Source organism: Sminthopsis crassicaudata, chromosome 5 (assembly GCF_048593235.1).
Source record: "Sminthopsis crassicaudata isolate SCR6 chromosome 5, ASM4859323v1, whole genome shotgun sequence".
In the NCBI taxonomy this organism is placed as follows: Eukaryota; Metazoa; Chordata; class Mammalia; order Dasyuromorphia; family Dasyuridae; genus Sminthopsis; species Sminthopsis crassicaudata.
The window spans coordinates 131,525,689-131,535,500 of NC_133621.1; the positions used below are offsets into that span (position 1 = coordinate 131,525,689).

At 34.4% G+C, this 9,812-nt stretch overlaps 1 long non-coding RNA gene across 1 annotated transcript; it reads left to right on the plus strand.

Annotated features, from left to right (window-relative positions):
- Window positions 1–442: 442 nt before the first annotated feature.
- Window positions 443–8,448, plus strand: LOC141542459 (uncharacterized). The gene is made up of 3 exons (XR_012482165.1): window positions 443–524; window positions 6,109–6,537; window positions 8,178–8,448. It is a non-coding gene; the product is annotated as an uncharacterized LOC141542459 (long non-coding RNA).
- The last annotated feature ends 1,364 nt before the right edge of the window (window positions 8,449–9,812 follow it).

Sequence of the window (9,812 nt, forward strand, 5' to 3'; positions counted from 1 at the left end):
GACCAAAATCAGTAAACTATTTCCTGAAATTTCAAATAGTTCATAAGATTATGTTTACATAGCTCAAAGACAAGGACTCAATGAATATATTGTACTACAGGAGTAATGCTAACATCTGTCACCAGATGTATATTTTCCAAATATACATATATTGTTTTTTTTAACATGACAAAAATTTCAAAACTATAGTTCACCTAGGATAAGTATAGCATTGTATACAGGGTGTTGGCTTGGTGTGAAATAATTATGGGAAATAAAGTGAATGTGATATTTAAACTATACAGACTCATATCAGGTTTCTGTAACAATAATATAAAATGTCTCTCTCTAAAGGTCTCCAGGGAAAACACGGAATATTAATTTTCATAGTGTTCTATTCCAGCATTTCTGTAAGTATTAGATGTCTGGATAAAACCATGGTTACATACTAGCACCAACAGAGTTGAAATATTCCATGGGTTGAATGAGAATATTTCTATCCCCAAATGTGCCAAATAACAGGTCACTCAAGTGAATGGAGAAAGGTATAATTATGGGGGCATTTAATACCTGTAATGAGTTCAATTTTGAAAAGTTTATATTGTTTATATGTCATATACCAGCTATAAATACGATTTCGAAATGTACAACAGAAAAAGAACATGAAAACTTCAGTTAGATATGTATATATACATACTTGCACACATACAAGTGCTATATTTATTATATTGCTGTGACATACTGTTTTGTGAAGTTACATATAATTTTGATGGCTTAGAAAAGATTTATCAAAAGTAAAACTTTTAATTTAGATGTGTTTTCTTATAGAATTACTCATGTAGTAAGCTTGCATTTTCACTATCATTTCAAAAATCTGATGAATAGACAAAGTTTTTCTTTTTTATGACACAAAATATTCCACTATGAAATAGAAACCTTCCCCAATCCATCTTTCACATAGCTGCCAAAGAGATTTTCCTAAAAGATAGGTCTGACAATTTCACTTGCCTATTCAGTAAATTCCAGTGGCTTCCTATCATCCCAACAGTCAAACAGAAACTCCTTGGTTTGGTATTTAAAGCTATTAAATATCTTTTCAGTCTTTTCCCATATTGCTCCCATTCACATGCTCTATGATCCAACTAAATTGACCTTTTTGCTGTTCCTCACATACTACTTTCTATTTCTCTCTTCACTCCTCACAGGCTGTTCCCCATGCTTGAAATGCCTTTCCCTCCTCACTTCTGCCCCATCAAAATTCTTTATTTCTTTCAGAATTATCACTTTCTACATGAGACATTTCTTGATCCATCCCAGGAGTTAGCAGCTCAAGCCATTTACAATTTATTTTCTATTTATTTTGCACATGTACATAAGTACATGTCATCTCTACCAATAAAATGTAAACTCTTTGAAGTCAGGAGTGATTCTATTTCATCTTTGTATCTCTCCAGTGCCCAGTATAGTGTCTGGTATAGTGTAGATGATTAATAAATACTTGTTGGCTGATTCATTAATTTATTGATTGAAGAATGAAAATGCTGATTATAGAAGATAATCACCAGTGTTTTAATTAGAAGTGGTACAGAGAATAGATATGAAGATTATACTGCTTAGTAGTAATAGTAGTAGTAGAAGTGATCTCTAGGTGCCCCAGCTGTGCTAGTTGAGAAATCTGGGAATTGTAAAGAAAGGAGAGGTACATAGAACATGGTTAATAAAAGGAAGCTGACTTAACCATTTCAGCAAGAATAATTGAATGCAGCTTCTAAGTTTCTGTATGGGCCTGTGCTGACCATGCTGTCTTACTGGTCAAAAGCCAGGGAAAGGTTGGAGGGAAGAGCACCTACTACCTTATGTGCTGCTTTTATATTTAAGTCACCAAAACTATGTATTTGACTAAAGCCTTAGGATCCTGGGTTAATTTGATCTCAAGTACAATTTCACTACTGTGTGTTGTTTTTTTTTTTTTTTTTTTTTAGGAAAAAACATAGACTAAGGGAGGGACTTTCATATACTTTGTTTCGATCATATAAGAAAGGGGAAAAATTAATAAGAATAATATTGTTCATAGTTTTGAATATAGTCTGGATGCATATCATGAGTAATGACTAGATTGAGAAGCATAAAAAGGGGAGTTTTGGGAAAAGTATTCTATATCTCAAAGACATATTTAAATATTTAAATTTCAATGACTTTTTTAACCAGTTAGCTGCCTGTAATACCCCCAAGCTATATGTCCATGCAATATGTGCCAAGTTTGGCTCAAACCAAGTTAAAATGAAATTAGGAAATATTTAACAAAATAAATAAAAATAGATAACATTACATTTTAAAACTAAATCAGTGTGTAGCTCATTGGTCCTCACATTTTTTAAATAAGAGGCCAGTCCCTCAGACTTTTGGAGGGCCGGACTATAGTAAAAACAAAAGCTCACACTCTGTCTCTGCCCCTCAGCCCATTTGCCATAACCCGGCCGGCCACATAAACGTCCTCAGCGGGCCGCATCTGGCCCATGGGCCGTAGTTGAGAACCCCTGGTTTAGCTTTTAGAGATCCTTGTGTGTGGATTAGTTACTCCCTTTTGTCCTTAAACTTGACATCACTATCCAGTGGACAGTAGAGCACTGTACCTGGGAGTCGTGGCTCAAAACCTGGGTTCAAATTCCAACTCTGGTACTTGCTGGCTGTGTGGGCCTAAGCAAGAATCTTTAACCTTTCTTTCCTACACTCTGCTTGCCAATAAAACAGAAATGATAATAATAGTTGTAGGACTTACCTCATGGGGTTGTTGGAGGATCAAATGATATAATGTACTTAAAGTACTATATAAATGTCCATTATTATTATCACACAGAGTGCCTTTAAACTGAAACCTAGTTTTTAGCCATTTTAATGGACTCACCATGTAAACATCTAATTTGGTCACTATAAAGCCCCAAATGATGAATGCACTATTTTTAAAATCTTCTGAATTTTATAATACAGAAACAGCATGCCCTATAGTGAATAGTTATATATTTACCAGGATTCCTCATGGATCCACAGGCTTGTTATAATTTAAAATTAAAATTAACTTAATTAATTGATTATTTGAATTTTTATCACATGCTTCATCTCTTATTAAAAGCAATTCTTATAAACATTTGATGGCAAAGAATCATCTTACCTGATGGACAAGTCACATTCCTCATCCCTTCTTATCATAGCCATTGAGGCGGCATTGAGTAACCCAGGGAATACTCTAAATCAAGTTTACATTCTATCTATTTGTTTTAGAGAGAAAAAAGATTAATCTTGAATTTTAGAAATGGGAAGGATCACAGAGATCATGTAGCCCAAGCCTCTTATTTTATAGATGGAGAAACTGAGGCTCAGAAAAATTAAATGCAAACTTGCAGAACTGCTATTGGCAGAATGAATATACTGATGTCCAGTTCACTCTCACACTTCTTTTGATGTCACTGAGCTCAACTCCCCTATACTACAGGAAAGAAAATGGAGTCCTAAAGTCATTAGACTTGTTTAAGGTTACCCAGTGGCAGAACAACTCCCTAAGAGATTCACTATCCTGAGCCTGCCTGGTCAGAGGACTAGCAGGAATGGAGCACTACATCAGCTTTCCCCTTTTTTGGTAGATGCTTGGTGAAAGATCTACATGGACAAAAACTGAACAGGTTGAAAAGACAAAGATGGAACAGGAAGTGAATCAATGAAGATATAGAGGAGAGATGACTTTTGAGGGCTGAAGAAGCTTGCACAACAGCATTGTCTCCTTTCACCTGCAGTCTTAGTCTGCCTTTGATATGTGTAATTAAGCTTCTCTTAATTCAATTCACAATAGATAAACTTATCAAAAACCTCAAGATAAAAGATATAGAACTTCTTTAATTTGTCCTGAAAATGAACATATATACATTTTCCATCAATGCCTTCTCATAACAATAGATTTCTCTTAATAATTTTCTTAACTCCAAAGGGCAGCTTTTTTTATACCCACGATGCCTTCTAAAACTTTATTTCTGTGTGTGTGTGAAAGAGAGAGAGACAGACAGAAAGAGAGAGAGAGAGAGAGAGAGAGTAGAACTCTTACCTATGTATTATGTGATTTTATCACATAAGAAGACAACATGTTCATTGCTAAAATATGTTTTAGGAAATGCGTGAATTTTAGCATAAACTTATCTTTTTTATGTAACCAGCAAATTTAGATTTGGCTAAATGTCAGCAAAATATTAAGTACTTAGCAATCTCTGCCAGGCAGTTAAATTTGTTTGCAGGAACATATGAAATTAATTGCCAGAAAGAGAATTTAGTTGCATAAACTATCTCCCAATCAACGTTATCTTTTAATGCATCTTTTGGCAGTTATTAAAATCCAAGGGGACTCAATGAATGCCCTTATCAAACACAGAAGTACATTAATGGGAAGGGGAGTGGGCTGAAGCCTGCATTTACATGATGGGCATGTTAAAAAAAATCCTAAAAAGCCCTGAGGCTTAGTGCCAGGAGGGAGATACTATGTGGCCACAGGAGACTGCAATAGTACTGTTTCCTTCACTAGTTGGATGTTTTATTCTTTTTCTTCCTGTTGTATTTTTGAATGTTTTTCACCATTAAGAAGAGTTAAATTTGTCTGTGTGTACCCCTGATGCTCAGCTTGTTAACTCCAGGAAGAGTATAATTAATTAGAATACTCAGGAAATGGACTTTTATGGATAAGCTAAAATATCCAGTTAAATAAGGGTTAAGCAGGCAACACTTTTTCTTTCAGACCTTATTGTGCAAATTTTTTTTAAAATACCTTAATTTCACCTTAAGACACAATCTAGTTTTTAGATAGTCATGAACAAAATTTAATATATATTTTTAATGACCAAGAGGCAGTGTGGTGTAGTGGAAAGGGCAAAACACTTTATCTATGCCTCTAACTTTTCTCATCTTTTAACCCTAAGGGTTGGATTGGCCTACAATCTTAACAGTATCTCCTCTTCAGTAATCAATCCATAGTATTATAGTTGAGATGCAGAATATATTGAAGAGAAACTATCCTATCCCAGTAATATGGGTATTGAAGTTGCAAAAGGGTGAGAGAGACAAAGAGAAATTCAGACAGAGACAGAGGGAGAGAGACAGAGAAAGAGAGGGAGATGGAGGAGGAAAGGAAAAGGAAGAGGAAAAAGGAATGGGAAGGAAAGAAGGAAGGAAAGAAGGAAGGAAGAAAGGAAGGAAGGAAGGAAGGAAGGAAGGAAGGAAGGAAGGAAGGAAGGAAGGAAGGAAGGAAGGAAGGAAGGAAGGAAGGAAGGAAGGAAGGAAGGAAGGAAGGAAGGAAGGAAGGAAGGAAGGAAGGAAGGAAGGAAGGAAGGAAGGAAGGAAAGAAGGAAGGAAGAAAGGAAGGAAGAAAGGAAGGAAGGAAGGAAGGAAGGAAGGAAGGAAGGAAGGAAGCAAGGGAGAGAGAAAGGAAGGAGGGAAGGAAGGAAGGAAGGAAGGAAGGAAGGAAGGAAGGAAGGAAGGAAGCAAGGAAGCAAGGAAGCAAGGGAGAGAGAAAGGAAGGAGGGAAGGAAGGAAGGAAGGAAAGAAAGAAAAGGAAGTAATAGAAACAGAAAAAAAGATAAGAGAAAGAAAGTAAAAGGAGAAAAAGAAAGAAAACAAAGCCCAACTATTTCTAATGTAATCATAGCTTATATTTGAATAGTATTTTAAGATATAAGAAATACTTTGCATGAATTATCACAGCAATCTAGGTGTTCATATGAAATGATTTTCTTTTGCTTTACTTCTTTCCTAAAAATAAAATGTGAAGATAATGGTAGAAAGCAGGTTATGAAGAAAACACTTAATTGAGGGTTCTGGATTGTAAGGTTCTACTATATCTATGGTTTTTTCTCCTTCAGTACAGAGATTTGATTTCCTACTACTTTCCTTTTAATTACCCAAGTAATTGGGTTCTACAAAGAATGATTTTAATAGCTCTTGATGGTAATGAAGAGATTTACTGTAGCATTGGGGAAAAGGAAAATTAACTTGTTGTCAGATTGAATTTTGAGATCTAGCTCTTCCCTTAACTAGCTGAGTAATCTAATATATGTAATATAATATCTTGGAGACTTCATTATTTCCATTTTGCAGAGCAAGATAACAGAATTAGAGCAACCCTACTTATATTACAGGACTATTGTGGTATCAAAAGGAGTTATCTATGTGGAAGGGTCATATGGGCAATGAAATGGATCCAAGATTAAATAAGTGAAAGAGAGAAAGTTTGCATTTTGGAAATTATATGACATTACCAATGACTTCAACTTGTCCCTATAGTAAAAATCTATCATCTTTTCTTTTAAACACTAATATCCTTCTGAAAAGAATATATGAATGTAAAGTATGAAACATCACACAGAATAATCAAAACTGAAGATAATTCAAAAGACAATGAAGAGGTACATGAAGAGCATAAGTAAGCTGCAAGACCAAATATTCAATGAAAAACAATACCAAAGGAAGCAAGAGTGAGAAATAAGAGGGATGGCAGGTGTCTTCTACTGTTCTCTAGGTTGCATGGTGAGTAGAAACTCTGTAGAGATTTATGGGAAAACATGACAAGAGTCACATAGGATGAAAAGCTGAGGAGAGGTTCCCAGAGCATGGAACAAGCACTCACACAAGTTATATTACAAATCCACCAGAAGGCTGAAGTATGAATGAGAAAATATGTGAATGTTCTCTAAAGTAATACCTGAATCATTCATACTGGTGCTGAGAGGACACTGGGTTCTTAAAGGTTACATCAATATAATAATAGCTCTGATAGGTCCTAACAAGTCAGAAAGCTTCCAAGCAAGAATCTTTATCAGCCTATAGATTGGAAGCTAAAACTTGAACCCCTTAAATAAGGACTTCTAAACCTTTTTTCTGTGTGTCATGTGTCCATTTCGGAAGTCTGGTAAAGGCTACTGCTTCTTTCTTAGAATAATATTTAAATGCTTAAAATATGGGGATTACAAAGAAAAACAAAGGTAATTGAACATAGAGGTATAATTTATTTTCACATCCAAGTTCAAGGATTCCCTGAAATCTAGCCAAAGACCTTTCTTGGGGTGAGAAGCCCTTCATGAACCCCAGGTAAAAAACCTTGCCTTCCAATTATTGTTGTGCACTATTGTTTGTTTGGCTTGTTTGGCTTCTAAATGTTTTGTTTTGTTTTGGGAAAGTAGGTGGGAAAAGGGTGCATGATAATTCATGACAAAGCCTATTAAGAAATGATTTTATTTTCATTGCAGCAGGAGTAGGAATATCTACTCTGGTAAAATTGTATATTTTACTTTCTTAATATTTCTAAACATAAAGTCACAAAAATACAGAGACAGAAAGCAAGAAGTGATATCAGAAACAATCATAACTGAAACCTGATACTTTATAGAAAATTGAGATTGTTGGAGGGTTTGTAATTTGCCCCATGTAAGTCTCAAAAGGTAAAATTTGAACTTTAGTACTTTGACTCTGAAGTCAGTGCTTTTTTTTCTCCATTGTATGACACTACAATAATGTAAAAATGTTTTCTACTTTAAAAAACTCCCTAGGAATATAATTACTAAAGATGTCCTATTCAATTTAGAAATATACCTAGAAGTTCCATTGGAGTAAATGAGAAAATATTGAGAACCTATAATTACAATAACCTCCATATGACTCATGTGTAAGCCTAATATAGCAGAACTGTGATATACACTTAGTGTTAGATTTTTTTTTTCTTTTTTGGATAACTCACTATATGGGATACATGATTTTACCTTCCATGTATCTATAATCTGAGGCACTTTATATTAGAATTTTAATGTCATTCTCTCTGAAATCATTTAAAGATGAATGCTATATAAACTCACAGTATTACTATAAATTATCATTAACTATCATTAGCACTCATAGAATCTTTGGATTCTATTTAACCAAACAAATGAAATACCTACTTTATGTTTGAGATACAAACAATATTGAAAATATGGCCCTTGTCATCATAGAACTCATATAAATTAACTGATATCTCTTAACATTAGGTTCCCATCACTATGAGTAACCTAATAGGAGAGAGTCTACATCCACCAGGAGCTATAGTAAATATTGAAAATGTTATGTTTAAAAGTACAAAGTAGTATATGAGGTTTCAAGAAAGAAAAAAAAAATTCCTGTTCTTTTTCCCCTAGGAAAAGGTGTTAGCATTTGAGAGGCCAGTTTCAACAGAGAATTTCAAGGACGGAAAATTGCACAATCAGAAGCATGAAAATAAGAAAACAAGGAGTATATTTAGAGGACAATGAATAGTACAATTCAGCTGTACTATTCTAAGTAGAGGATTCTAATTAGAGGAATATTGTATTACTATTCTAAGTAGAGGAGTATTGTGAGGAAAAAAACAAAATTTAAAAAGAGAGAGAGAGAGAGAGAGACAGACAGACAGAGAGAGAGAGAGAGAGAGAGAGAGAGAGAGAGAGACCTATAAATTGGGACTTTGACTTTCAAGCTGAAGAAAATTAATCAAGTAGGACGGAAATTTACTTCCTACTTCCTTGACTCCTCAATTACTAGAGGGTCACAATGGTACCAGATTTGTACCACTGGGGACATGACACAGTAGCCTTTGCCTCTTGCCTGGGTATACACAACATCCTATTTATGCCTACAATGAGGAAGGCTTCTAAATACCTGCTAGAACACACAATAGAGTAGATAATGCAGTTGAGGACTACACCAGGTACCTCATCTGCCCACCTCACTCATATTTTCTATGGTTTTATACAATAACAGCTAGCACACATAATGGAAAAGAAAGAGAGAAGATGGACTCAGGTATACAGCTTGGTAGTTAAAGAGACATAATTCCAGGAACAATCCTGCTTTGCTGATTATCACTTTGGTCATTGTTGACCCGTCTGTCAACAAGGATGTCTGAATCTGTCCCACATAGTTTCTGTTCTCCTTCTACCCATATCCCAATGTCCCCAAACTTCTTGTTAAGATGAAATTTCAAACTCTTTCATTCTCAAACCCCCAAAGAACTGAGATTACCAGCTCCTCTCCAAGGAGTTATCTCATTTTTCCCTGGAAGCTAGCAAGAGGGGATACACAACATATTTGGCCTTTTTATTTTACAAAATGTCATTTTAATGAAGTTGTATGTTTGCTACTAAATTGGAAATTCTACAGAAAGTCCATATGCTTATAAAAGTGCTGACCTTTAATATAATTGGTGGAGTAATGCTGGAATGGAGTTTTAAAGTAAAAGGAGTAGTGCTCTTAACAAATTTGGTGGAAAAACTTGGAAACTGACTGTAACAGAGGCTGTAGCCAGGAAGAGTCTTAAGCTATAGTTCCTACAACTTTCTCATTCATCACCAGTATCAAAGATGGTGCAAACTTTTCTAAAATTGTTGTAATTACTGACTAAAAAGTAATAATAAAATTCAAGATAAATAAATATTAATAATAAAGATAACTTGCATTTATATATCAATTTAAGGTGCCAAATATTTTTTCACAATTATTCAATCGTTTAATTCTTAAAACAACACCAGGAGGTAGATTCTATTTTTATGTCATTTTTTTACAGATGAAGAAACTGAAAGATAGGATTAAAGTGACTTGCCCTATCACTTAGAAGCTTAAGTAAAAAGTCCAGTAAATGCCAAATAAAAAGTCCTGAATTTTTCCAATTCTTCTACACTCATAATTTTCTTTTATTTTAAAAATATATTTTCTTTTCTTTTTTTATTTTAATAGTTTTTATTTACCAGATATATGCATGGGTAATTTACAACATTGACAATTGCCAAACCTTTTGT